At 41.0% G+C, this 25,742-nt stretch overlaps 1 long non-coding RNA gene across 1 annotated transcript in view; it reads right to left on the bottom strand.

Moving 5' to 3' along the window:
• The window catches only part of LOC110345012 (uncharacterized), a 382,083-nt gene that overhangs the window by 298,844 nt on the left and 57,497 nt on the right, over positions 1-25,742 (bottom strand). Inside the window, exon 2 of the long non-coding RNA XR_015449948.1 lies at positions 11,756-11,924. This is a non-coding gene — a long non-coding RNA (uncharacterized LOC110345012). The remainder of the gene's footprint in view (positions 1-11,755; positions 11,925-25,742) is intronic.

Raw genomic sequence — 25,742 nt, 5'->3', positions numbered from 1 at the left:
AGAGAAGATGATAGCAGCTCAGAGAGGCAGGAAAGGAGAAATAAAAACATATGTAAAAAGAGGTGGATATATCTAAGTGAGTATTCCTTTATTAAAAAATGGGAATAATGTCTTTTGGTTTGAAATAAAAGGGAAATACAAAGAGAAATAAGGAATAACTTGCAAATGCTAAGAGAAAGACTTCATTGCTATAATTTTGATGAAACATCTTAAAACAAGAATCATTACTAGAAATCAAAGATGATACTTCATAACTTTTCAAGAATAAAAGAGTTAATTTATAATAAAGATATTAAAAATTTAGATTTGTTTCTACCTAATAATGTGGCCCCAAAATACATAAGGCAAAAATTGGCAGAACTAAATGAGAAACAGGAAAAGCCACAGTAATATTGGAAGACTATCACACTTGTCTCAGTAACTTACAGAACAAAGCATCAATAAAAATAAAGAAGGTATGAGTTGCTTGGCCTAAGTGACTTATTGTGATCACCTGAACTGCAGACATTGCATGTTTTCAAGAGTACAAGCAGCATTTACCAAAGTAGATCATATATTAAGTCAATCTATTTCAAAAACAAAAAGGCAGCTATCTGAAAAAGAAAAAAATTGCAAATCAAATACAGTGATATATAAAAAAGCATAATATATCAAAATCATGTTGGTTTTACTCTAGTACTACAAGCCATGTAAGGTCAGTTTAATACTTGAAAAATCAAGCGATGATTTCCCACTTTAACAAAACAGAGGAAAGTATATGATCATCTCGATATGTGTAGAAATAATTGATATGTCACTGTAATTCAAAAATTTTTTAAATTTATATTACACTAGGAATAGAAATGCTCATCTTTTATCAGATAAAATGTACCTATGTATTCCTTATAACAAAAGTCATATAAATAATGAAATACTGAATGATGTTCCCCTGCAACTGGGACCAATACAAGAATATCTAGATATAAACCAAAACTGTTATTGTCAGACCACATGAATTTTTGTGTAGAAAATCAAAATGTCTCTAGATAAACTATACAAATTAAAGTTACTGTAATTATGTGAATGTAACAAAGTTATTGGCTTTACAGTTAATTTAAAAAATCATTTATAATTATTTCAGAAACTTAAGTTTTAAGAAAAAGAAAAATGTTAAAAGTGAATTTGCACAGATATTGAATCTCCCAAAATTGGCCCATATTTCAATGCAATTCTAATTTTGTGTAAACATCCAATAGTATCCAAGCTTATCTCAAAATTTGAGTTTGATAACTGGTGCATTTATAGAAGAATGACAAGTAGGCCAGTATAACAGAAAGTCCACAGTAGACCTACAGATATATGGAACTTATAATAAAGATGGTAAAACTCCAAGAAAAGTTTACACAAAATTGTGGAGAAATAATATTCCTTTTAAGTAAATGTGCCAGGTCAATTAGATACCTGTATTAATCTCTCACCTAAAATTAATTTTAACATCTAATTCTAAACATAGAAATCATATCCAGGAGAATTATAGATCAGAATGTTAAAGAGTAAAGTTTTTAAATGATAACATGTGAGATTATCTTCATGACATTGAGATTGTGAAAGCTTATTTTAAAGGACACCAAAAGCACAAAACATAAAGGAAGATTGATAAATTATAGTACATTAAAATTGGGACCATCAATTAGCCACACACTGAAAGAAAAATAATCTAGAGTAGGAAAATATATGTGTCATACTTATAACTTCAAAGGGACCACAGCCTAAACTCACACATGTATAAAGAATATATAAAAGAATACTTGTAATTCAGAGAAGGGAAGGAAGAAGAAACCAAAAGGAAAGTCAAGAAAGCACTTAAACTATACTTCAAAATGATGAGAAAATGCAAGCAACCAATAAACATACAAAAAAAGTGGTTAACTTAGTTAATCATCTGGAAAAACACAAATTAAAAACACAAAGAGATAAGACAACAGAACCATCAGAATGGTTAAAATAAAAAATGACTTAGTGTTGTTGATATATCAACCTTTTAAAAATTGCTGTGAGAGTATAAATTGATGCCTGATATGAGCTCTTTGTGAAACGGTCTAGAGGCATCACTAAGTTTCAATATATGTATCCTATGACCCAGGAATTTTATTTCTAGTTATTATTGGGATATAATGTTCATTTTGTATTAACTTTATCCAGAATGGACACAAGAGGCATCCTGAAACAGAGACAGAATTTTTATTACTTCACAGTAAATAATAAATGTTCTGCCTACCCCACCCACCTTGCCTTATGTCTTATGCCTAAAACCACATAACTGAGCTAGTTTTGTACACAAGTGGTAAGATTCTCCCATGGCCAAGATCCAGGAAGAAATACTTTTTCTCTCTCCTCCTAGAAGTGTCTTCTCCAAAATCTAGCTATTTTGTATGTAAATAAAATTTCTGCAGAAGCCAGACAACCAGATAGTCTTGTAAATCTCTCTAGGATGGGGCTTCAGTCTCCCAGTTATGAAGCTAATTATTTGCCTATCCCCTTTAGCTTTAGGGATGAGAGAAGTTGTGCCATCTTTTAGAACCTTCATTAGGGAAATAAATGTTGGCAGATCTAATCTTTATGGCAATACAGATAGTAAAACTGGGGCTATGGGACTACTCCCCTCCACTCACCTGAACCTGGGCAATTCCCCAGGGCCAACCCCTTGATCTTTGTTCTAAGGCAGATCTTTGTTCTAAAAGCAGAGACAAAAATAACAAAGATCCCTGAAAATTTCTAAAATTCCAGGCCAGGCCACAAGAATCCTAAACCTGCTGGCATGTCCTACAGTGGCCTTTCTTCATTTGGAACTCATTAAAGGTTCACACGTTTGGAGGGCACCTTATGTATCCAATTATAACCAAGAACTATGGGAAAGGACATGCGCAGTGGACATAGCTGGCCTGACTCAGCAGCCTGTCAATCACACTGTTAATCATGCTCCAAAAGACCCAATGGGAAGTATCCTAGGCCCTGTGCACCTTTCAAATCTTTAATCCCAGCCCATTCAGAACCTTGTGCCATCTTCTTTTCCATTCCTGTCATTTTTGCTTTCCACTAACATGAGCCCACTCGCTCTGAGAGTACTTTCACCCTTTAAACTTAATTAAACTTAGCTGCTTTTTCCTTGCCATCACATGCAACATCCAACTCTTTGTTCATGGTCCAAAAGAACCTGGAAACCTATCCCTCAGGAACACAACAGCCATGGTAGCTACAGTACTTGAAAATGTTTCTAAGAGCTGCAAAAGCAAATATTCTCTACAGTGTATTTGTTTCTGTGGCTAGGACTTTTTATAAGAGCACCGATAAATCCAAGAATGTTTATTTCCTCATATTATACATCCAGTAGAAAAGTGTGCATTGGCACATATTCAAAACTGTTCACAGTAGCATTACTCTTAAAGACCTCAAACTGGGAACAAAGTGAATATCTACTAACATTAAAGTGGATGATTATTATATTATTTTTACACAATAGAATTTAATATAGTGCTACAGGATTTTCATGTAGAGAGGTAGGACACTGAGGCCTTTCCCCCAAGAAGCAGCTTTATTTATGATGGTACTGACTCGGCAGATTCAAATCCAAAGGTTGAGTGCTGAACATGGTGTAGTCCCACCCATTTTTACAATGTTCTGTCTTTTTCTCCATTATATAGTCATACACTAACATTTTACAGTCTGGTTGGGTATTATTTATGTTAGAGAACTACATCAGAACTACATATTTGTACACAGAGGCTGTTATCATAGTTGCATTGGAAAAAGCTCCTAGCCTGATACATTGGGAAAGGTCCTACCACTTTCTCCCCTTTGATGCTCAGATTCCATTTTATTTTGTGTCACAGAGCATCATCCTTGTTCAGAGATTTTGTTAAAGAATTTAAGAGATTGGAGAGACCAATTTATTTAGGAGCTCACCAGCTCAGTGAACTCATGGCTAAAGGCTGATCCCTGGCCAAAGAAAGGGCTCTAGTTTTATGTGTTTGTGGAATGGGATTGATCTACCTAATGGCATGAAACTTGTGGGCAGAAGTAGAACAATGGCAGTCAGTCAAGCCATGACAGTTTTGTAACTTAGCATATCTTCATGGCCTTGGTTGGGTCAAAAGAGGATCTTACGAGAATAAGAGGTTGTGAAACTTTTCTTATGGGGACAAAATTACTAATTCTATTTGTAATAGAACAAAGAACAACAGCCATAGGGAGGGGGAAACTTAAGGGGGAATTGCTTAGATTGGGGGAATTATTTTTCTTTCTTTTTTTAAGTCTTGCTTCATTCATGTCCCCCTTTGATGCTTTCTAGAAATGAGTCTCAATAGAGAGCATCATCATCATATCATTTATCCTGTTATGGGGGGATGTCCCTACTGGGTAGAGGGAGAATTATAACAAGAAGTAAAAGAGACTTATGCTGTCTTTGTAATTCCATGTTGATCCTCAAGCTTCAGCTGTGCATGGACTGGTCAGCTTCCAGAGTGACCAGGGCAGGGCTGCTGTTTCAGGTGGTGACTTGGTATTGCCATAGGATCAGCCAATTCAGATGGTCTGGATCCTGTTGGTTGATCTACTTGTCTTGGCCCGTCAGCTTTAGCTGACTGGTGGATCCAAGGCACAGTTCCTTTAACTTTAACAGCAGTGTGGGTGGACAAGATTATAATATGGGGCCTATCCCATATGGTTCACAGGGTGGTTGCATTCTATTTCTTGACCCAAATGAAGTCTCTGGACTTGAAGGGGTGTATTGAGTCTGTTAGGTTTATGGGCATGTTCTCTTATACCCAGCCATGGATATTTTGCATGGCTATTTTTAATATCTGCATTTGTTTTTTTAGGGTCAATTCCCCTATTTTGCAGAGTTCACCCTTGATTTGAACTATGATTAGGGTGGCCAGCCAAATGAGATCTCATATGGGAAATACCCAGTTTGATGGGGGTGCACCTGACTCAGAGGAAGACCATGGGCAAGGACCTGATCTCATCTCAAGTGGGTTTCTTAGCAATATTTTTTCCAGCAATTGTTTGAGTCTCTGATTCGTGTGTTCCACTTTCCCTGAGCTCTGTGTCTGGTAGGCTATGTGTAGTTTCTATTTCATTTTTAACATCTGTGTGAGTCCCTGGACTATCTTGGCTATAAATGCTGGTCCATTGTCTGACCCCAAGGTCAAGGACAGTCCAAATATTGGGATGATGTCCCTTAACTGTATCTTTGTCTCTTCTTGTACCTTTTCTGTTTGGGGGGCAAGGCTTCAACCCATTCTGAAAAGGTGCAGACAAGCACCAACATATATCAATAGCCCCCCACTCAAGGCAGTTCATTGAAGTCCAAATTCTTACAAGGAGTAACACCCACTTATTGTATACCCTAGGGCTGGGTGGGCCCTTGCCTTGGTTTGTTTTGAGCACAGGTTAAGTGTTGCTCACAAACAGCTCAGATAAAGGCAGTGAGCCATGGCACATAGAAATAATGGCCTAATAATGTCTTTAGTGCTGTTTTCCCCACATGAGACCCTTGATAGAATTATCTTACAAACCTAGGAGCCATCATTTCTAGGATGGTCAATCTCCCATCAGAGAATTTCCACCATCCTTCCTTGATGTAATTTCTAGATTCTCAGACAAACCAGGCTTTTGCATTTGGAGAATAATTTAGGGTCTCTGGGAGAAGAGGTTCTGGGATGAGGGGCATGGCCAGGGCCCCTCTTTTGGGTTGTGAGACTGTCATAGCAGACCATTTTGCTTCTCTGTCTGTCTTTTGGTTTCCTCTGGTTTCCAATGTTCCAGTCCATTGGTATCCTCTACGGAGTATAATAGCCACCTTTTGGGGGCCCATACAGCTTCTAGGAGCTGTAAAGTTTCTTCTTTGTACCTTATTTCTTTGCCCCCAACAGTTAAGATCCCCCTCTTCTTATATATAGCTCTATGAACATGCAACATAGTAAAGGCATATTTGTAATCTGTATAGATGTTAGCCTTTTTGTCTTTTGCTAGCAAAACATCCCTTGTCAAGGCTATCAGCTCTGCCTTCTGAGCTGAGGTTCTGGTAGAAATAGGCTGAGCCCTCCATCACAAAGTCCAGCATCACCATTGCATATTCTATCCATCAAACCCCATCTAGTGTGAAACTTCTTCCATCTGTGAAATACTCGACATCTGGGTCTCCAAGGGAGTGGTTTGTGAGATCTTGTGTCAAGAATTCTTTTTCCACGGTTTCCACACAGTCATGAAGGTGTGTTCCCAGTTCAATCAGGAATAAAGTAGCCAGGTTGAGAATGTACATAGTTTCAACAGTTATATGAGGATTTTCCCATAGAAGCCCCTGATAATGAGTCATCCTTGATTTGATAACCAATGGTGCCCTCTCCGGTCCATTAAGTTTATAACTAAGTATGATACTCAAATGGTCAGTTGTCTCAAAGTTAGCTTGTCAGCCTCCTGTGACAGCAGGGTGGTGGCAACAAGTGCCCTGAAGCATGGAGGACATCCTAAGGCCACACAGACTAATTGTTTCAAAAAGTATACGACCAGGCAATCCCAAGATCACATGATCTGAGTTAGGAATCCTATAGCCATTCCTTTCCATTTGTTGACATACAGGAAGAAAGGTTTGGTTATATCTGGCAGTCCTAAGGCTGGGGCCTGAGTAAGAGCCTCTTTTATTAGTTTAAATCTTCTTTCCTGGTCAGGTTCTCAGAGGAGGGGCTCCCCCCCCACACACACACACTATCTGTAGCTTTATATGGGGGGTTAGCCTTGGGATCCAGATACAACAAAATCTTACTGCACTCAAAAACTCTCTTATCTGGTGTTGGTGGTTGGGATTGCGAGGGTGCACACAGCCTATTTTCATTTAATTCCCAGTTGGTGCTCTCTTGTGTCACTAGGAAGCCTAAATATCTGACCTCTTGTCAGCACTTTTTTGGCTTTTTCTTGGACACCTTATATCCAGCCTTTCAAAACAGATAAAAGAGGTATTTAGTTTCTCCCCCCCCCATTAACTTTATTGGTACATTTTATGTATAAAATACAGTTACATTCATCATTGGGATCTTGTACCTTTACATGAGTATCTTGGTTCTTATTTTTTCCCCTTCCCTTGCACTCCCTTCCCTATTTGCAAAGACCTTGTTTCCATTTTTTTCCTCTTCTCATATTTTTTCCTTTCCTTTTTTTCCCTTCCCTGACCCCTCCCAATTCCCCTGCTCTTTTAGACCTTTTCTTTCTGTTACACAATATCAGTTATACATTTTTTAAATTACAATATTAAGATCTAGGAGACATTATCACAGATTTTACAGAATTTAAAAGGATATAGAAAGCATATTATGAAAATCTTTTTTGAAATAAATTTGACAACTTCTAAGAAGTAACTTGGAAGACAAATTAATAAAACTAACTCTGGAGGAAATATAAAATTTGAATAGCACCTATTAAAGAAAGCATATTCCTAGCTTGAAAACCTACCTATATGACAACAGCAGGCTCATATACATTTTAACTGATAAATTATATCAAACAATTAAAGCAGAAAAAAGAAGGAACACTTCTCCCCTCATTTTAGGAACTCAACATTGTGCTGATCCTAAAACTGGATAAAGATAATAGAAGAAAAAAGTATGAACATAGATAGAAATTTGTTTAACAAAACAAACTATTAGAAGTCAGATCTAGCAGGATGTAGAAAGTGGTTTTGTTATAGGGATGGCAGTGTTGGTTCAATATTGGAAGATCCACCCCCAAAAGTCATCATTTTAACAGAGGAAAGGAAAAAGCCATATGATCCTGTCACTAGTTGGAGAAAAAGTATTGGACTAAATTCGACAGCTGTTCATGGTAAAAGCTATCAGGAGACTAGAAGTAGAACAGAACCTTCTCAATAGATTAAAGACATGTACTTCATACTTCCAGCAAGAATGCCTTATATGAATGGAGAAGATACAATGCTTTCTCCTTAAGGTGGGGAACAAGGGCAGATATGCTTACTCTTTATCTGTCCATTAAGCTTTGAAACCTAGGCCCCACCAAAATAGTCTGGCAATAAAATGACACAACTAGGATAGGATTGGCAGGGCAGAGGCAAAATCTTTATATGTAGATGAAATGATCATCTACAGAGAAGGTACTAAGAAATCTCTAGGAACCCCTAGAACTAGTACTTGAATTTAGCAGGATTAGAAAACACAAGGTATATATAAAAATTCAGGTCTGTGTATACTTGATATAAATGAAGAATTGGATATTGAAATTTAAAAGTTATGTAGGAGTACAAAGGACTTAGAAAAGTTAAAAACAAAAACAAAAAGAGTGTTGGAAGACATTTAGTACCTAATTTTAAGACTTCTTCTAAAGCTACAGTAATCAAGGTAGTGTTGGTGTAAGGAAAGACATATACATCATTTGAATAAAACAGAGACTCTAGAAATAGAACCACACATATATGGTCCACTGAGTTTTGAAAGATTATTTAACATTAGCATTTTATAGAATATAAACTCAATTTAAGAGCTGAAGAGGAGATAGTGTTTTCAGCAAATGGCACTAGAACACCTGGTATCCGTATATAAAAAATTAACCTCAACCCTTCTTTTCCATACATGAAAATAACTTGAAGGGCTCTATGAACCTAAATAAGAAAGTCTGAAAGTATGAAACTTTAAGAAGAAATTATAAGGGAAAATATTTATGAATTCAGTGTAGGCAAGAACTACCTAGGATACAAAAAACATGATGTATAAAAGAAAAAAATTGATAAATGAGATTCCATCAAAATTTAGAACTTTAAATGACATCATTAAAATGAAAAGTAGTCCTTAAGCAGACCATATTTACAATGCATTTAACCTATGATCAGAATATATAAAGAATTCTTAGAGCTCATTAATAGACAACCCAATTAAAATGTAGACATAAGATGATAAATAGCCAGTATAGCACAAGGAAAGGTGTGCAACTCTAGAATCAGAAAAATACTAATCAGTACAATAATAAGATTGAATTATACACTCATTAGAGAGATGAAGTTAAAAGTTTTAAAAGCCTTGTCATGACTTTTTCTTTTTGTTGGATTCTCCTCCTTTGCATTTAATTTGTCATGCCCAATGGATTCATTCTGCTGGGTTTCCTGGGGTTGTGATCCTCATTGTCTTTTCCTAGGGTATTGTCTAAAAATTTTTGGAGTGCCAGTTTGGTATTCATGAAGTTCCTGAGGTGCTCTTTATCATGAAAGTATCTTATTTCTCCATCAATTTTGAAAGATAGTTTTGCAGGGTACATCAATCTGGGTTGGAGGCTGTTTTCCTTTAGGGCTTGAAATACATCACTCCAAGCTCTTCTTGCCTTGAGGGTTTGCATTGAGAAGTCTGCTGTGATTCTGATGGGTTTTCCTTTGTACGTGATTTGTTTCTTTTCTCTGACTGCTTGTAGAATTTTGTTCTTCTGTTGGATTTCTGGAATCCTAACTATTATATGCCTATGTGTAGATTTTTTTTCATTAAGGCTACCTGGAGTCCTATATGCCTCACTTATCTGCATGTCAAGTTCTTTTCCCCTCCTTGGGAAGTTTTCTGCATCATTTAGGCCCCCACTTTCATTGTGATCATGGACTCCTGGAGGCCTAAAGTGATAGAGCCCAGTCTTGTTTACAGTACTGGGAATTGAGCAGAAGGCCTCACGCATGCTAAGCAACCACTGTTCCACTAACCTACATTCTCAGCCCTGGAGCCCAGTCTTGCCTATTCTCATAAACTGCCAATCCAATGAGGTTGATGTCTGGCTCCTTCTGGGGGTAGTATCCTTTAGCAGGCAGTTCCCTGGTTTTATAATTCTCGTCATCTTCACCATCATTTTCTGGGCACTCATTTTTCTAATGCCCTCTTTTTTTGCCTCATGCACATTGATCCCATTCTAGCCTTGGCTTATTTCCAGTTCTTAGCCCAGTCTGGCCTCTTCCTAGACTATATCTGTATTCCTGCCCTTTTGCAACTTCCATTCTCTGTCCTGTGGGTCCCATTACCAACAGCTCTGGCTCTATTTTGAGCCTCTGATTGGCTTCCCATTTGGCATCCTGGTCATGGTTGACATATACCCTGATGGCCACCTCTAAAAGCTGGGTCACATTCTTGTGGGCAAAACCCTCTATCTTCTGTAGTTTCCACCTAATGTCTCCCTGAGCCTATCACACAAAGGCTTCATTTACCATGTGCTGATTCTCAGTGGCCTTAGGACTGAATGGAGGGTAGAGCCAGAATTCCCATACAACCTCTGGTAAAACTGTATGGGACTTACATCAGTTCACTGCAGTATTTCTGAGATCTTTCCCATATTTACTCTTTCTTTCACCCTCCTTTAAGCCCCATAAGAGACCCTCTCATACCTCTGCAAGTGCTGTAATTGAGCTACATCATTTGGGTCCCACTGGGGTTCTACCTCAGGGAACTGGTCCTGAGAATAGGTTTGAACATTAATCATGCCTGCTGGGGCATTGTTTTCTAAACAGTGGAGGGCTGCTTGAGTCACTCTTTGGTGCTCCTCAGTGTTAAACAGTATCAGGAGGAGCTATTTGCAATCTGGCCAGGTTGGATTATGTGTCTGGAAAATGGATTGCATAAAATCTATAAGGGCCTGGGACTTCTTCATGTAGAAGGAATATGGGGTTTCCAATTAAGGAGATCAGTGGTTGAGAAGGGCTGCTACATAAAGCTCCATTATCCTCCTTGAATTTGGCTATCCATTTAATCATAAATGGGCCCCCTATTTTCCCAAAGGGGCATCTGTAAAGCCCTTGCATTCCTTGATTGGAGGTGACCTGCTCATTCATTTGGGCCTCTCTCACTTTTTTTCCTGGAGCAGTGGCTCTGATTTTTTCCTCTCGCGTGATGCCTGGGACTAGTTGTCATCTGATCCTGCTTCCCTGAGGCCTAGCCTTGGTAAGGGGAGGGATCTCTGCCTCCACTGACCTTTCTTGGTAGAACTGATTTTCTTGCTCTTTTTGTTGCCTTTCATCTGAAGGCTCCCAGCAGAGATGATTTTCTCTTTACCTTTCATTTTAGCCTCAGCTAAATGAGGCCATGAGTGTTTTGCTATATGTTACCAGATATGGCTGTAGCCATGTGAGTCAAGTCTGGACTGCATTCAGCCACAAGTCAACGTAAAGAAATTGGTCTGGATGTCATGGTTGTCCTCTGTCCCTGGCCATCACCCAATGTACTTGCCCAATTGTTCCTATATCTGTTGTCCCTTTGGCCAGCCATCCAACATCAAATGAAGGCCAATCAACCTCACAAAGAGTTCTCAAACTCTTGGGGCTCTGCTTCACCCCATAGTCCCCTATGTAGTCTTTTTAAAAGTTCATTAATGTATGTTCTAATGGGGTGGATTTTGATGATTTTCCTCCCATCTCCTTCCCATTGCAGGGAATATCACTCTCTCAACCACTTTTGCTTTAGACCAATTAGATATCTCCCTCAAGGGAGTTTTCAGGTGCCACTTAGCAGTCAGAGAGTGCAGGCCCACACATTTCACTCTGCTCATTCACACGCAATCATACACCTCTTCCCTTTTTGGTTCCCTTTCCCAACCTGAATGTAGGTTTCATCCGAACTTTGCCTGGATCAGATTACTAAGTACATGACTTCTGAGCCACTCTTGCTGCAAGCCACACCTGTGCCCTGGGAGGTGATCAAGCTCCCCTTCCATGTTTATGAGATGAGTTCTACATCAGGCCCCAAAACCTTACCTCAGTCCTATAGAATGCTTTTCCAGAATCATCCTGTAGCCCCTGGAGTTCCATTGTAGTGACAGGGCAGAGCACCAGACTACAGGAGAGCTGATTTCCTCTCTGAGTTTAAGTCTTACCCACTGGTGCCAGGGGTCTCAGGGTCTCTCTCAGTTTGGGATCTTCAAGCCTGCAGGCAAAGAAGACAGTAAGCATGTCACCTCCAATCCCAGGCAAGCCCCCAGGAAATGTTGCAGAATTTAAGAGATTGGAGAGACCAATGGGTGAAACAAGAGGATTTATTTAAGTGTGCACCAGCTCAGTGGACTTGTATCTAAAGGCTGAGCCCAGAATAAAGGACAGGCTCTAGTTTTATATATGTTGCAGAGGGGAGGTTTACCTAATGGCATGAAACTTGTCCACAGAAGCAGAACAAAAGCAGTCAGTCAAGCCATGACAGTTTTGCAACTTAGCATACCTTGGTGGCTATGTCAGGTAAGGCCATGTCAGGTTCTCATTTTATGAGAACAAGATATTGTGAAATCTTACTTACAGGGACAAAGTTACTAATTTTATTAGTTACAGAACAAAGAACAACAGCTGTAGGGCGGGAGAAGTTCAAGGGGGAGTTGTTTAGGTTGGTGAAACTTGTTTTTCTTTCATTTTAAAATCCTGCTTCTGTTTATATTTTCATAACAACATCATGTGTGCCCCAGTTTTTCTTATGATCCCCAACTCAGTGAGGCTGGAGACAGAACATATAACCAAGGGAGCCAGGCCAGGCAGGATTAAACAGTTTCTCAAAGTCAGGAGTGTAATACCCATGAGTTTTGAATCCCCTAGAGTTGAAAATCATCCCCCAAACAGTTCTCTGGTATCCCAACATTTCCAGATCTGGATGGGAGCATGAGCAATTTTTCTCACTCAAACTGTAAACTCCTCTTTGACCTTTCCTTCATCATCTATTGTAGGTAGCAGTTGCTTAGGTTAAATTTCTCACAAACCCCTCCCTTGGAAGCAAACAGATAATCTAAGACCAAGATATTTTGTTAGACAGCAGGGCGCATTTTGGTCTGTCATTTGTTTAACAAGTTAAGAGCCTTGACAGTTTCATATTAGTTATAATTTCCACAACTTCTTGCAGTCTAATTATAAGTTTTAGCATATATATAGAGGTGCAGTGGCCCCAGGACCAATTCTCTGCCCAGGTGGCAGAACCATAGCACTGAATTATGCATTCAGGGCCATTTGTCATCTTTCCAGTTGCCAATTTGCAGGGTACATCATGTTCTATGGGTTCCCCTATCCTCATACACTTGAACCCAGAGATGTTCTCCCCTGGCAAGTGAGAGTTGAAAGAAAGACAGGTGGATTGTCCTTAATACACAAGACCCTGACCAGTTCAGGGAAGTACAGCATCTGTAGTTCTTCCATATATTCACTACAGTCCCTCTGGGGCCTGCCATTCAACATTGACATTATTCTAGGCCTCCCTTAGATGAGAATAGTTGGACAAGGGGTAAGGATTTGGTTCAAAGTAGTCAGGGGACCCTCACCATTGGGTATTTCAGGAGGCTGAGTTGTAGGACCTTTGACCCAAAAACGTTAGGCTTCCTACAAAGATGTTGAATTGCCCTTCCCACTGGGCAAGACAGCTTCTTCCAATTATTGAGGTCTTGAGAAGCCAAACCCCTGAGGTAGAGCTGGGGTATTCTGGGCCAGTATAAGGTTCATGGCGATCTAATTCTCTAGCTTCCCATGGCATTGATCCTTCACGGTGGTTTCCCCACATACATAGCAAGAGGAGACTTGCAGTGTCTGAACTGCAGTTTCTGCTAGGGGTAAAACAAGTTTTTAGTTGTGCCTGGGATTGGAGGGGCACTACTTTCTGTTTCCTCATAAAATGAGTGAAAAACCTGATAAGATGTGGCAACTCAGACAGTAGTAACCTTGAAGTGTGGTACAGTCTCTGGCTCAATGTCTCATATCCCAATCCAGAGGCCATTTTCCCACTTTGGGTCTCCTGGGTTAAAGACAATAAAATTAATGGGCTTACAGGTGCCCAAGTAATAGCTAAGAGTGGCAGCCCCCTTTGGAAGGTGCTGACTTATCTTTACCCTTTCAAGTGACCTGAGATATAGCTCCAATAGGGGAATAAGCCCAGCGTTCACTGTAATAGGCAGATCAGGGCCACACCTGTTCACATTTACACTTATCACTGAGCCTGTATTCTCATTCCCATGACAACCTGCTATATTTTAGGACTATCCAAGGACTTTTACTAATGGCAGCACACACATCAAAAAATACTGATACTGGCACATGGAGATTTATAACCTGGGCTTTGGTAATTGATGGTTTTCACCTTGAGAGTATCAGGCCTCAAACCATTCCTAAGTTGGGGAGTACTGTGGTTTGAAAGAAGTGTACTGATTTTCATGTTAGCAGGTAGAATAGGTTGTCTTGCTATATGTGCAGGTTCCTTGAATCCTCCCTAAGCATGAGAATGGATGTGGGAAAGTTCAAGTAACTCCCTTGCCTGACCTGGTAAGGCAAATACTGAGTCATAAGATGGGGAACTCTGGTTCACCAATAGGGCCCCTGGTAAAAGCAGCCAATACCAGCAAAATATCTCACCCACAGAAGTAAGGTGAGGGCTAGCAGGCACCTTTCACAATATTTCCAGTTGGCTGGGGAAGTTTTTGCAAGGGCTATGGTAAAAACCATGGCTAGAGACCCAAATACAGTTAAGGGCAAAGGGGGCCAGCACATTACAGATAGTGACCCTCTGTGTCACCAGTTGGCAGCATCCTCAGGCTTCTGCCTTACATAGATTAGTTAGCCTCTCCAGTAACTAGAGCAAGACTGTTGTCTTTCCATAGTGTTCCTGAAGTCAAGGTCTGCTTCTTCTGGATCATCAGCGTACAGGGCGCCAATGAGTCAGAGATGCACTCAAAGACTGAAGACACTGGCTTTGTTCTGTGGTAGTGAATCCAGGGAACTATCACATTCACCTTTACTGCAGTGGGAGCCGATAGGATAACAATGGGTGGGGCTCTCCAGAGGGCCTTCAGGGGTTGGACATTCCATTCTTTTACTCACAGCATTCCCTGGCTTCAAAGAGTGAGCATCTGTGATCAAACTTATGGGCAATCATTCCTTAACCCATTGGTGTAGGGTGGCCAAGGCTGAGCCTAATGCCTGCACTTGTTGTCTCAGAGTGAGGTTCCCAAGCGCCTTTAAATCCCTCCTTATGAACTTAATGGAGGGTGGGGGGGCAAAGAAAATTTCAAAAAGAAAAAGCCCTGTCTGGTTAGTGAGACCAGAGCTATTGGTAAGAGTTGGTCCTAGTGCAGGTGAGTTCCTGGCACAACTTCCTCAGCAATAGCTTTAAAGTCCAGTTCATTCGCTCCACCTTCCCTGAACTCCAGGAATGCTATGTTCCATGCAGTTTCCAAGTAATCTTTAGTCCTTTGACCACTAACACCACCATCTCTGTGACAAATGCTGGCCCATTGTCTGATCCTATGGTAATAAGAATTCAAAAACGGGGGATTATTTCTCTTAGAAGGACCTGGGCCACTTCAGGTGCCTTTTTCATGTGGGTGGGGAAGGCCTCTACCCAGCTGAGAATGTGCACACAAAAACTAGCAAATACTTGTAGACAAAGACTCAGGAAATTCAGTAAAATCCACAATCACATTTTCAAATGGGGCTCCCCCTGACACTTTGTAACCCAAGAGCAGCCCTAGGCCCTTGATGTGGGTTATTGCAGGCACACATTTTAAATTGCTCATACACCATCTTGGCGATGCTGCAGAGACAGGGAATACAGAAATGTGGACTTTTTTTTTTTTTGAAACCCCAAGTAGCTGGTTGGTATTTTTTTTATTAGACTATTTTATTGGTACATTTCAGATACACATCACAATTACATTTCTCACTGGGAATTGTACCTTTATATAATGCATCTTGGTTCTTATTTTTTCCCCATTCCTAGCCCTCCTTTCACGCCCTCCACCCTTCCCTATTTACAAAGACTTTATTCCCATTTTCTCCATTTCTCATCATTTTTCCTTTCCCTTCTTTCCTTTACCCTGCCCCTCCCACTACCCCTACCCCTTTGGACCTTTTCTTCCTATTTTGCATTATTGATTGTTCATTCTAATCATCGGTACATTTTAGGTATACAATATAATGAAATTCATCATTGGAAATTTGCACCTTTACATAACCTCTCTTGGTTCTTACTTTTCACCCTTGCCCAGCACGCCCTTCAACCCCTCCATTCCTCCCTATTTACAAAGATTTTGTTCCTATTTTTCCATTTTCTCATATTAATCCCATTCCCTTCTATCCTTTCACCTAGCCCTCCCACTTCTTCCCCTTTGCCCCTTTTCTTCCTATTTCACATTACCTATTATACATTTCAGTCCTTATTTACACTTTCAGTTTCTCACACCAGAGAAACTATTTGGTATTTACACATAGGTGTCCTATTTATTTCACTTAAGAGTATCACCTCAATGTGCATCCACTTAACTATAAATTTCTCTAATTTCTCATTTTTTATGGCTGAGTAGTACTCCATTTTATAAAAAAAAAACACATTTTTTTTATCCAGTCTCCAGTTGATGGGCATTTGGGCTGTTTCCAAGTTTTAGCTATCACAAACTGTGCTGCTATGAACATGGGTGTACATATATCACTGTGGTATGATTCTTTTAATTCTTTGGGGAAGATACCCATCATTGGAATAGTGGGGTCAAATGGGACTTCCAGTCCTAGTTCTTTGAGGTATCTCCATACTGATTTCCACAGTGCTTGAACCACTCTACACTCCCACCAGCAGTGGAGCAGGGTTCCTCTTTCCCCACAGCCCCGCCAGCATGTGTTATTGGTTGATTTCATGATAGCAGCCATTCTTTCTCGAATGAAGTGGAATCTCAGCATTGTTTTCATTTGCATCTCTCGAGTGACCAGTGATGCTGAACATTTTTTCATGTATTTATTTGCTATTTCTACTTCTTTGTCTGAGAAATATCTGTTCATTTCAGATGCCCATTTTCAGATTGGGTCTTTAAATTTGGGAGGTCTGATCTTTTTAAGTTCTTTAGAGATTCGAGATAGTAGAACTTTGTCTGAGGAAGAGCAGGTGAAGATTTTTTTTCCCACATTGTGGGTTGTCTCTTCACACTGCTGGGGGTTTCTCTTGCTGTGGAGAAGCCTTTTAATAAGAAGAGATCCCACTTGTTGATTGTTTGTGCTAGTTCACAGGCAACTGAGGTTTTGTTCATAAAATCTTTTCCTACACCGATGTCTTGAAGAGTTCTACCTAACATCTGTTCCAACTGGTTCAGTTTCTATTTAAATATTTAGATCTTTAATCCATTTTGATTTTTGTTTAGTGCATGGTGAGAGATATAGGTCTAGTTTTAATCTTTGACAAGTTGAAGCCCAATTTTTCCAGCACCATTTATTAAAGAGGCTATCTTTCCTCCAGTGAGGGTGGTTGGCTTCTTTGTTGAAGATGAGATGGCTGAGTGTGTCTGGAGTTGTTTCTGCATCTTCTAATCTGTTCCACTGGTCCTCAAGTCTGTTTCTTTGCCAGTACCATGCTGTTTTTATCACAGTAGCTTTGTAGTATAGTTTCAGGTTGGGGATTATGATACCCCCGCCATGTCTCTGTTACCTAGAATTGCTTTTGCTATTCTGGGTCTCTTCTTGCTCCAAATGAATTTTTGGATTGTTTTCTCAAGGTCCATGAAGTATGCTGCTGGGATCTCAATTGGAATTGCATGAAATCTATATAGCAGTTTTGGAAGTATGGCCATTTTCATTATATTAATCCTTCCTACCCAGGAGCAGGGGATGTCTGTCCATTTTCTGATATCATCTTCAATCTCTCTTTTCACAGTGCCATAGTTTTCAGAGAAGAGGCCTTTGATTTCTTTCATTAGGTTGATTCCTAGGTATTTCAGTGTTTTGGATGCTATTATGAAAGGAATTATTTGCCCTATTTCTCTCTCAGTGAGTCTGTCATTGGTGTAGAGGAAAGCTATTGATTTTTGTGTGTTGACCTTGTAACCAGCTACTTGACTGAATTTGGTTGTTAAGTCTAGAAGCCTTTTGGTGGAGTTCTTGGGGTCTTCTATATAGAGTATCATGTCATCTGCAAATGGTGACGATTTGACTTCTTCATTACCTCTCTTTATTCCTTTTATTTCTTTCTCTTGTCTAATTGCCGTGGCTAGTGTTTCCAGAACTATATTGAACAAGAGTGGTGATACTGGACATCCTTGTCTTGTTCCTGATTTTAGTGTGAAGGATTTCAGTTTTTGACCATTTAGTATGATATTGGCTATTGGTTTTTCATAGATGGCTTCTATCAGTTTGAGGTGGAGACCATCTATTCCAAATTTTTGTAGGGTTTTTATCATAAATGCATGTTGGATTTTGTCAAATGCTTTTTCTGAATCTATGGAGATAATCATATGGTTTTTGTCCTTGGCTCTATTGATATAGTGTATTACATTGATTGATTTTTGTATATTGAACTATCCCTGCATCCCTGGGATGAATCCCACTTGATCAGGGTATATGATCTTCTTGATGATCTTCTACATTCTGTTTGCCAGTATCTTATTAAGGAGTTTTGCGTCGATGTTCATTAGTGAGATTGGCCTATAGTTCTCCTTTTCAGTTAGGTCTTTCTCTGCTTTGGGGATTAAGGTGATGCTTGCTTCCAGGAGTGAATTTGGGAGTATTGCTTCCCTTTCAATTTCACTGAAGAGTTTAAACAGGAGTGGCAGTAGTTCCTCCCTAAATGTCTTGTAGAATTCAGCAGTGAAGCCATCAGAGCCTGAGCTTTTCTTAGTTGATAAGTTTTTAATTACATTTTAAATTTCATTGGTTGATATTGGGTTGTTCAGAATTTTTAGGTCTCCTTCGTTCAACTTTGGTAATTCATATGGATCTAGGAATCTGTCCACTTCTTCTGTGTTGTCCATCTTATTGGCGTATAGGTTCTGGAAGTAGGTATTGATGATCCTCTGGATTTCTGCTGGGTCTGTTGTAGGTTCACCCTTTTCATTTCTAATTGTAGTTTCACCCTTTTCATTCCTAATTGCATGGATTTGGGCTCTTCTTTCCTTTTTCTGATAAGGTTGGCTAAGGGTTTGTCAATTTTGTTGATTCTTTCGAAGAACAAACTCTTGGCTTCATTGATTTTTTTGTATTGTTCTCTTAGTCTCCATTACATTGATTTCTCCTCTGATCTTTATAATTTCCATCTTGTATGAGCTCTGGGGTTGTCCTGTTCTTCTTTTTCTAGAAGCTTGAGGTGCAGCATCAGGTTGTTTAATTGGGCTCATTCTGTTTTCCTAATATGCGTATTCACTGCTATGAATTTCCCTCATAAGACTGCTTTCATTGTGTCCCATAGATTCTGATATGTTGTACTGTCATTGTCATTTAATTGAAGGAACTGTCTGATTTCTTCTTTAATTTCCTCTGTGACCCATTGGTTATTCAGAAGTGTGTTGTTCCATTTCCACGTGTTTATGAAATTTTTTGAGTTTCTTTTGCTATGGATCTCCAATTTCATCACACTATGGTCTGATAATGTACAGGGGATAACTTCAATTCCTTTGCACTTACTTAAACATGTTCTATGTTGGAGTATGTGGTCTATTTTGGAGAATGACCCATGTGCAGCTGAGAAGAATGTGTATTCTGATTTTTGTGGGGTGGAAGACTCTGTAAACATCTGTTAAGTTCATTTGTTCAAGAGTTTGATTGAGTTCTAGTATTTCATTACTTATTTTTAGTCTAGTTGATCTATCCATTGTGACAGTGGGGTGTTGAGGTCCCCCACTACAATTGTATTAGTGCATATATGACTTTTCATGTCCGTTAGTATTTGTTTTATATAGATGAGTGCACTAGCGTTTGATGCATAGATATTTATGATTGTCATCTCTTCCTCTTGGATTCTTCCCTTTACAAGGATGTAGTGTCCTTCTTCGTCTCTCTTAATCAGTGTTGGTTTGAAATCTACCTGATCTGCCAAGAGGATAGCTACTCCTTTTTTTCAGGTTCCTGTCACATGGACTACTGTTTTCCACCCTTTAACTTTCAGTCTATGAGTTTCCTTTGGAATTAAGTGTGTTTCTTGTATGCAGCATATTGTTGGATTTTGCTTCTTGACCCATTCTGCCAGTCTATTTCTTTTGATTGGTGAATTGAGACCATTAACATTGATGGTTATAACTGAAACGTATTGACTTGTCATTGCCATGACTTTTTCTTTTTGTTGGGTTCTCCCCCTTTACATTTAATTTCTTGTCATGCCAGATGGGTTCATTCTGCTTTGCTTCCTGGGGTTGTGATCCTCAATGTCTGTTCTTAGGATATTGTGTAGAATTCTTTGGAGTGCTGTTTTGGTATTCATGAAGTTCCTAAGGTGCTCTTTGTCATGAAAGTATCTTATTTCTCCATCCATTTTGAAAGATAGTTTTGCAGGGTACATCAAGCTGGGTTGGAGGCTGTTTTCTTTTAGGGCTTGGACTATGTCACTCCAAGCTCTTCTTGCCTTGATGGTTTATGTTGAGAAGTCTGCTGTGATTCTGATGGGCTTTCCTTTGTATGTGATTTGTTTCTTTTCTCTAACTGCTTGGAGAACTTTGTTCTTCTGTTGAGTTTCTGGAATCTTTACAATTATATGCCTATATGTAGATTTGTTTTTTGATCAAGGCTATTTGGAGTCCTATATGCCTCACTTATCTATATGTCAAGCTCTTTCCCACTGCTTGGGAAGTTTTCTGCCATTATTTCTGTGAAAAGATTTTTTATGTCATCTGCACTCTCTCCTGTTTCTTCATTGACTCCAATCAGTCTTATGTTATTCTTCTTTGCATCATCTAGCAGCTGGTGGATTGATTTCTCATGTTCCCTTATAATTTTGAAGCAATTTTTCTTTTCCTGGTCACTAATTGCAGTCTTATCTTCTATATCTGAAATTCTGTCCTCACATTGGCTCATTCTGCTGTGTAGACTTTCAGTGGAATTTTTCATCTCCTGGAAATCTATTTGCATCTATTTGCATCTGTTTTATGGATTCCATTTGTTTCCTATGTTGGGATTCCATCATGCTCCTCTCTAGATTTATTAATCATGTCTAGCACTAGGACCACAATTTCTCCTGTTATCTGAGAAATTATTTCTGATTTCATTTTTTCCAGATCCCCTTTTGTTTCCAGTTCAGTGGGTCCAGGTGGTTGAGTATCAGAGTGTTCCATCTCATTTCCCTTTGGGGTTGCTGTAGGTGATCTGGAGGTCTGGTTTTGAGACTTCTTTACATGTTTTCTCATTTTGACTAGGCGGGGAGCTGTTGGCACCTGCATGGATTACCTCCTCTGAGCTGGGAGAGGTGGGACGGGGCAAGGAGCAGAGGTAGGGATGGTGGCCCAAAAGTCCTTTCCTGTGGGCTGGGAGCAGCAGGAGGGATGGTGGCTGGGAAGCCCCTTCCTCGGGACCAGGAACAGTGGGACAGCGGCTCAGAAGTCCCTACCTCTGGGCTGGGAGCAGTGGGACTCAGTACAGTTGTCTAGTGGTCTGGTGTCCTCTGCGTCTTTGTAGTGTGGAATCGGGTGGCTGTACGGAGGAGCGGAGGCGGGGGGGGGGTGTTGTCCAGTGTATTGTTGCCAGGGCGCGGGCTGATTCAGCATGTTCCACGTGACTCGCGACCTTGGTAGGGCTTGCGCAGACCTGCCTGTCTGCGGTGGGCTTATTAGGCATGTTCCGCGTGACTCGTGACCTCCATAGGGCAGAAATGTGGACTTATGGTGGTCTCAAGAGCTGTCTGGCCCATATGGGTGTCCTGATGAAAATTTCTGACAAAAACTGGGGCCAAAACCTCTGAAATTGCTACTCAGCCACCTTTAAACTTCTACCATCCACCTGGTAGGTAACTTCCATCCTCAATCTTAAACAAACAATCTCAGGTTATGAGTAATTATGGTCTCGTTCTGTTAATGAACTATGAAACAGCATGATGGCCCTGACCATCAACTCTGCTATTCCTCTGGTGGCCACCCGCTTAACCTCCCAGTCTGCTTTATGGTTTCCTTGAGTGGCTGTGGTGTCTCCCCTTTGATGTCCCCAACAGAGCATGACTGCCACCCATTTAGGGGCTCATACAGCTTCCAAGATTTCCCTGCTATGTTTTTGCCCCTTGAGTATATCAGGCCTTTTTATAGAGAGCCCTGGGCACATGAAGGGTGGTGAATGCATACTTAGAGTCTGTACATGTGTTGACACAGCATATTCCAGCCACCAGCTGAAGTGCTTGGGTTAGTGCAGTGAGCTCTACTTTCCATGCCTAGGTCCCTTTTGGCAGAGATTTTGCCTCAATGATGGAATTCAGAGTTACCACAAAGTGCTCTGCAAAGTGTTAACACTCTTTCACAAAACTGCTACTGTCTGAAATATCCAGCATTGGGATCTTTGAGGGCCTGGTCCCCTAAGTCCATTCAGCTGGAGAACACCTCATCCATGACCTCAATGCAGTCATGATCTAGCTGGCCTGGCTCGACTGGCAGTAAGGTTACCAGGTTCAGGGTCTGCACCACTTCTAAGTGAATGCTCAGGTTTCCACATAACATCCTCTGATATCTGATCATTCTGGTGATAGTCAATATTGTCTCCTGTATTCCATTAATGTCAGTACTGAGTGAGGCATTCGGTCTGTTAATTCTTGCCCCATAGGTAGTTTGTCAGCCTTTTCTACCAAGAGGGCTGTAGCTGCAAGTGCTTGAAAACACGGTGGCCAGCCCTGGGCAACAGAGTCAAGTTGCTTGGAGAGGTATGCCATGGGTCAATGCCAGGAACCCAGCACCTGGATTAAAACTCCCCCTACTATGATGATAAGCTCATGGATGTACAAATAGAAAGGCTTAGTCATGTCTGGAAATCCTAGGTCTGGTGCGTTGGTGAGGGCCTGTATGATCTCTTCAAATGCTTTTTGCTGTTCTCATCCCCATAACAGAGGTTCCCTTACCCCCTCCCTTTGTGGCCTTATAAAGGGGTTTTGCCAAGACTGAGAAGTTATGTACCCAATTCCTAGAGAAACCTGCAGCCCCAAGGAACTCTGAGACCTAGCATCGGCTTGTTAGAACTGGGATTGAACAAACTGCTTGTTTTCTCTCATATCCACGATAGTGTTGTCCCTGTGACAAGTGGAAACCAAGGTATTTAACTTTCTTCTGGGAAATTTGGACCTTCTTTCTTGAGATTTTATAGCTAGCCTCTCACATGACAGTATGGAGTAATCATGTCCCTTTCCTGTAGCCTTTCTGTGTTTGGCTAGCCAACAACAGCAGGTCATCTACATACTGGAGTAACACACAACCATGTTGATCTTTGGGGAAGGCCTTCAGGTCTGTGGCCAGTGTTATGCCAAAAATGTTCAGGGAATTTTTGAACCCTTGGGGTAGCCTTGTCCAAGTCTGCTGACCTTGTTTCCATTTCCTGGATTTTCCCACTGGAAGGCAAAAATTAGCTGGCTCTGTGGACCCAGATAGATCCAGAAAAAGGTATCCTTGGGGTCTAGACATATAAAGAAGGTTGCTTTGGTGAGAATGAGGACCAAGAGAGTCTAAGGGTTTGGGACAACTGTGTGTAGGGATATGGTGGCTGGTTAACTGCTTGCTCACCAATCTTGAACTGGCCAGTAGTCATCTGTGCCCAGTTTTTTAGACAGGTGGGAGAGGTGTGTTCCAAGGTGACTGGCAAGGTCAGAGGATCCCATAATCTAGAAGCCTTTTTAAGTGCTTTTGGATCCCAATCTGCCTTGCAAGGGATGAAGCATTGTCTTTAGTGAATTGGCTCTGTTCCTGGCTTTCGCTCCACAATTACTGGAGGTATGTTTTGAGCCAGTCTGGGTGGGTTGTCTTCAGCCAATACCCCAGGAACTCTGAGGAGAAGTTCCAGTCCCTGTTGTGGCCTGGCTATAAGACTCTAGAGGTGCCATTCTGTACCCTGGGGTATCTTAAGAGTCATGATTTCTGCTTCCGGTGTTTGTAAAGTTAAAGCAGCCTAACCAAGGGAGTTGAAAGTTATCTGGGCCTGAAGCTTTCCCAATAAGTCTCAACCCATTAAAGCCATAGGACAGTTAGGGAGGTCTAGGAATTCGTGTATGACCTCTTGGCTACCTAGATTGCATTTTCAGGGCAGCAGGAAAGGGCAGCATGTTTGGTTGCCCATGACCCCCACTATTACGGCCTGTCTCTGCAAAAAGGGGCCCATGGGTTGGGTCACCACATAACGTTCATCTCCAGTATCCACCATAAAATCTATAGGCTGGTCCCCCACATTCATTCAGACCATAGGCTCCTGGGGGCCTAACAGAATAGACTCCGGTCTGTCCTAGTCCTCCTCATATCCTTCCATGGCAGCCAAGTCCTACTAAATCATCTTTTGGTGTCTTTTGTGGCTTCTGAACTGGCTGGTATCAGCCCTGGACTATGTGTCTTCCATTCTCTTGTTTGGGGGGAGGGGGAGATTTTTCTACCTGGTAGGGTCATTCATCCTTCCAGTCTCCATACCTGTGACAGTAGACACATTGATTCCAGTCTAGCTTTGTTCCCTGGTGTGGCGAGGGGGCTCCTTCTTTCAGCTTCCCCATTGGCTCTCCTGCTGACTTCCCTGTAGGCTTCATCCTCTTCCCCTGGGTGTATCCTTATCAGGCTGTCCTGATCATTCTGACAAGGTAACTCCCAACATGCCTGCCTTCTTTTTTCATCTTGCAATTGTCATCTCACCAAGCCTCCTGGTGTCCATTAACAAACACCTTGGTTGTGACTTCTAACAAATGGCTGGCATTCATTCCAGTGGAACCTTCCAGTTTCTGTAACTTACCACTGATGTCTCTTTGAGCCTGACTGACAAATGCCGCATTCACCATCCATTGATTCTCAGCTCCTTCCTGGTCGAAGGTGGTATATGGATGGAAGTCGTCACATAGCCTTTCATAGATTTGGCTTGGGCTTTCTTCTAGCCCCTGGAGCACCTCCAAATTTTTGCTCATGTTTATGGCCCTTTTTCCTCCTTCCTTTATCCCAGGAGGGCCTCCTGCTACCATGTAATTGAGCTGAGCCCTCCTTCCTCATTTGAGTCCTACTGAGGATCCTCTCCTGGGAATTGGTTTTGAGTTTAAGCTTGGGGATCCAGTGTTCCAGCCATGGCACTTTCTTCCAACCATCATAGGGTGGCTTGAGTAACCCATTAGTGCTCCTCAGTGTTGAATAAGGTTAGGAAGAGTTGCCAGCAATCAGTCTATGTGGGCCGATGGGTCTGGATAATGCATTGCATCAAGTCAATCATTGCCTGGGGTTTCTCATTCCATGCAGGTGTATGGTTCTTGCAATTAAGGAGGTCAGAGGTGGTGTAGGGTTGATACACTAACACTTGTTCTCCTCCTTGGATCTGCCCCATGGATTATAGTAAATGGGTCTTCACATCTCTTAAAGTGGTGTCTGCATGGTGCCTGAAGGTTGGGCTACTGGAATTGTTCTCTCAATGGACACCCCCAGGTGTGTGGGGAGTCAGAATGAGCAGCTCAGGGGAGGCTGCCATTGGAGGGGTCTCCAGGGATGCCTCAGATGTTGTTGGGAGAGAAGCAGCCCCTGTGGGGCTGACTGGCTCTGGTATAGCCTCTGTAGCAGTTTCACAGGTGGCAGCGACAGTGATGGATACTGTAAGACATATGGAGGTGGGACTGCTTCTGATTCCCTGGATAGAATCTATTTGTTTGACTTTGGCCAACATTTACAGGTAGGTATTACCCTAGCTGTCACTCTGTAGTTCTCCTCATTGCAAGCTTTCAGTCAAGGTAGTTGAGACAGGACCAAGCCTTACCAAGAGTCAATGCAAGGAAATTGGGCAGGATGGCCAGGGTCTCCTGCAACAACCCTGAACACTTGGCTAATTATCTCCTTGTCAAATGAGC

This window comes from Heterocephalus glaber, unplaced genomic scaffold (assembly GCF_053883595.1).
Source record: "Heterocephalus glaber isolate CG9 unplaced genomic scaffold, H.glaber_assembly_v1.0 deba00000818, whole genome shotgun sequence".
Classification (NCBI taxonomy): Eukaryota; Metazoa; Chordata; class Mammalia; order Rodentia; family Bathyergidae; genus Heterocephalus; species Heterocephalus glaber.
This window is presented reverse-complemented; position numbering and strand designations above follow the sequence as displayed.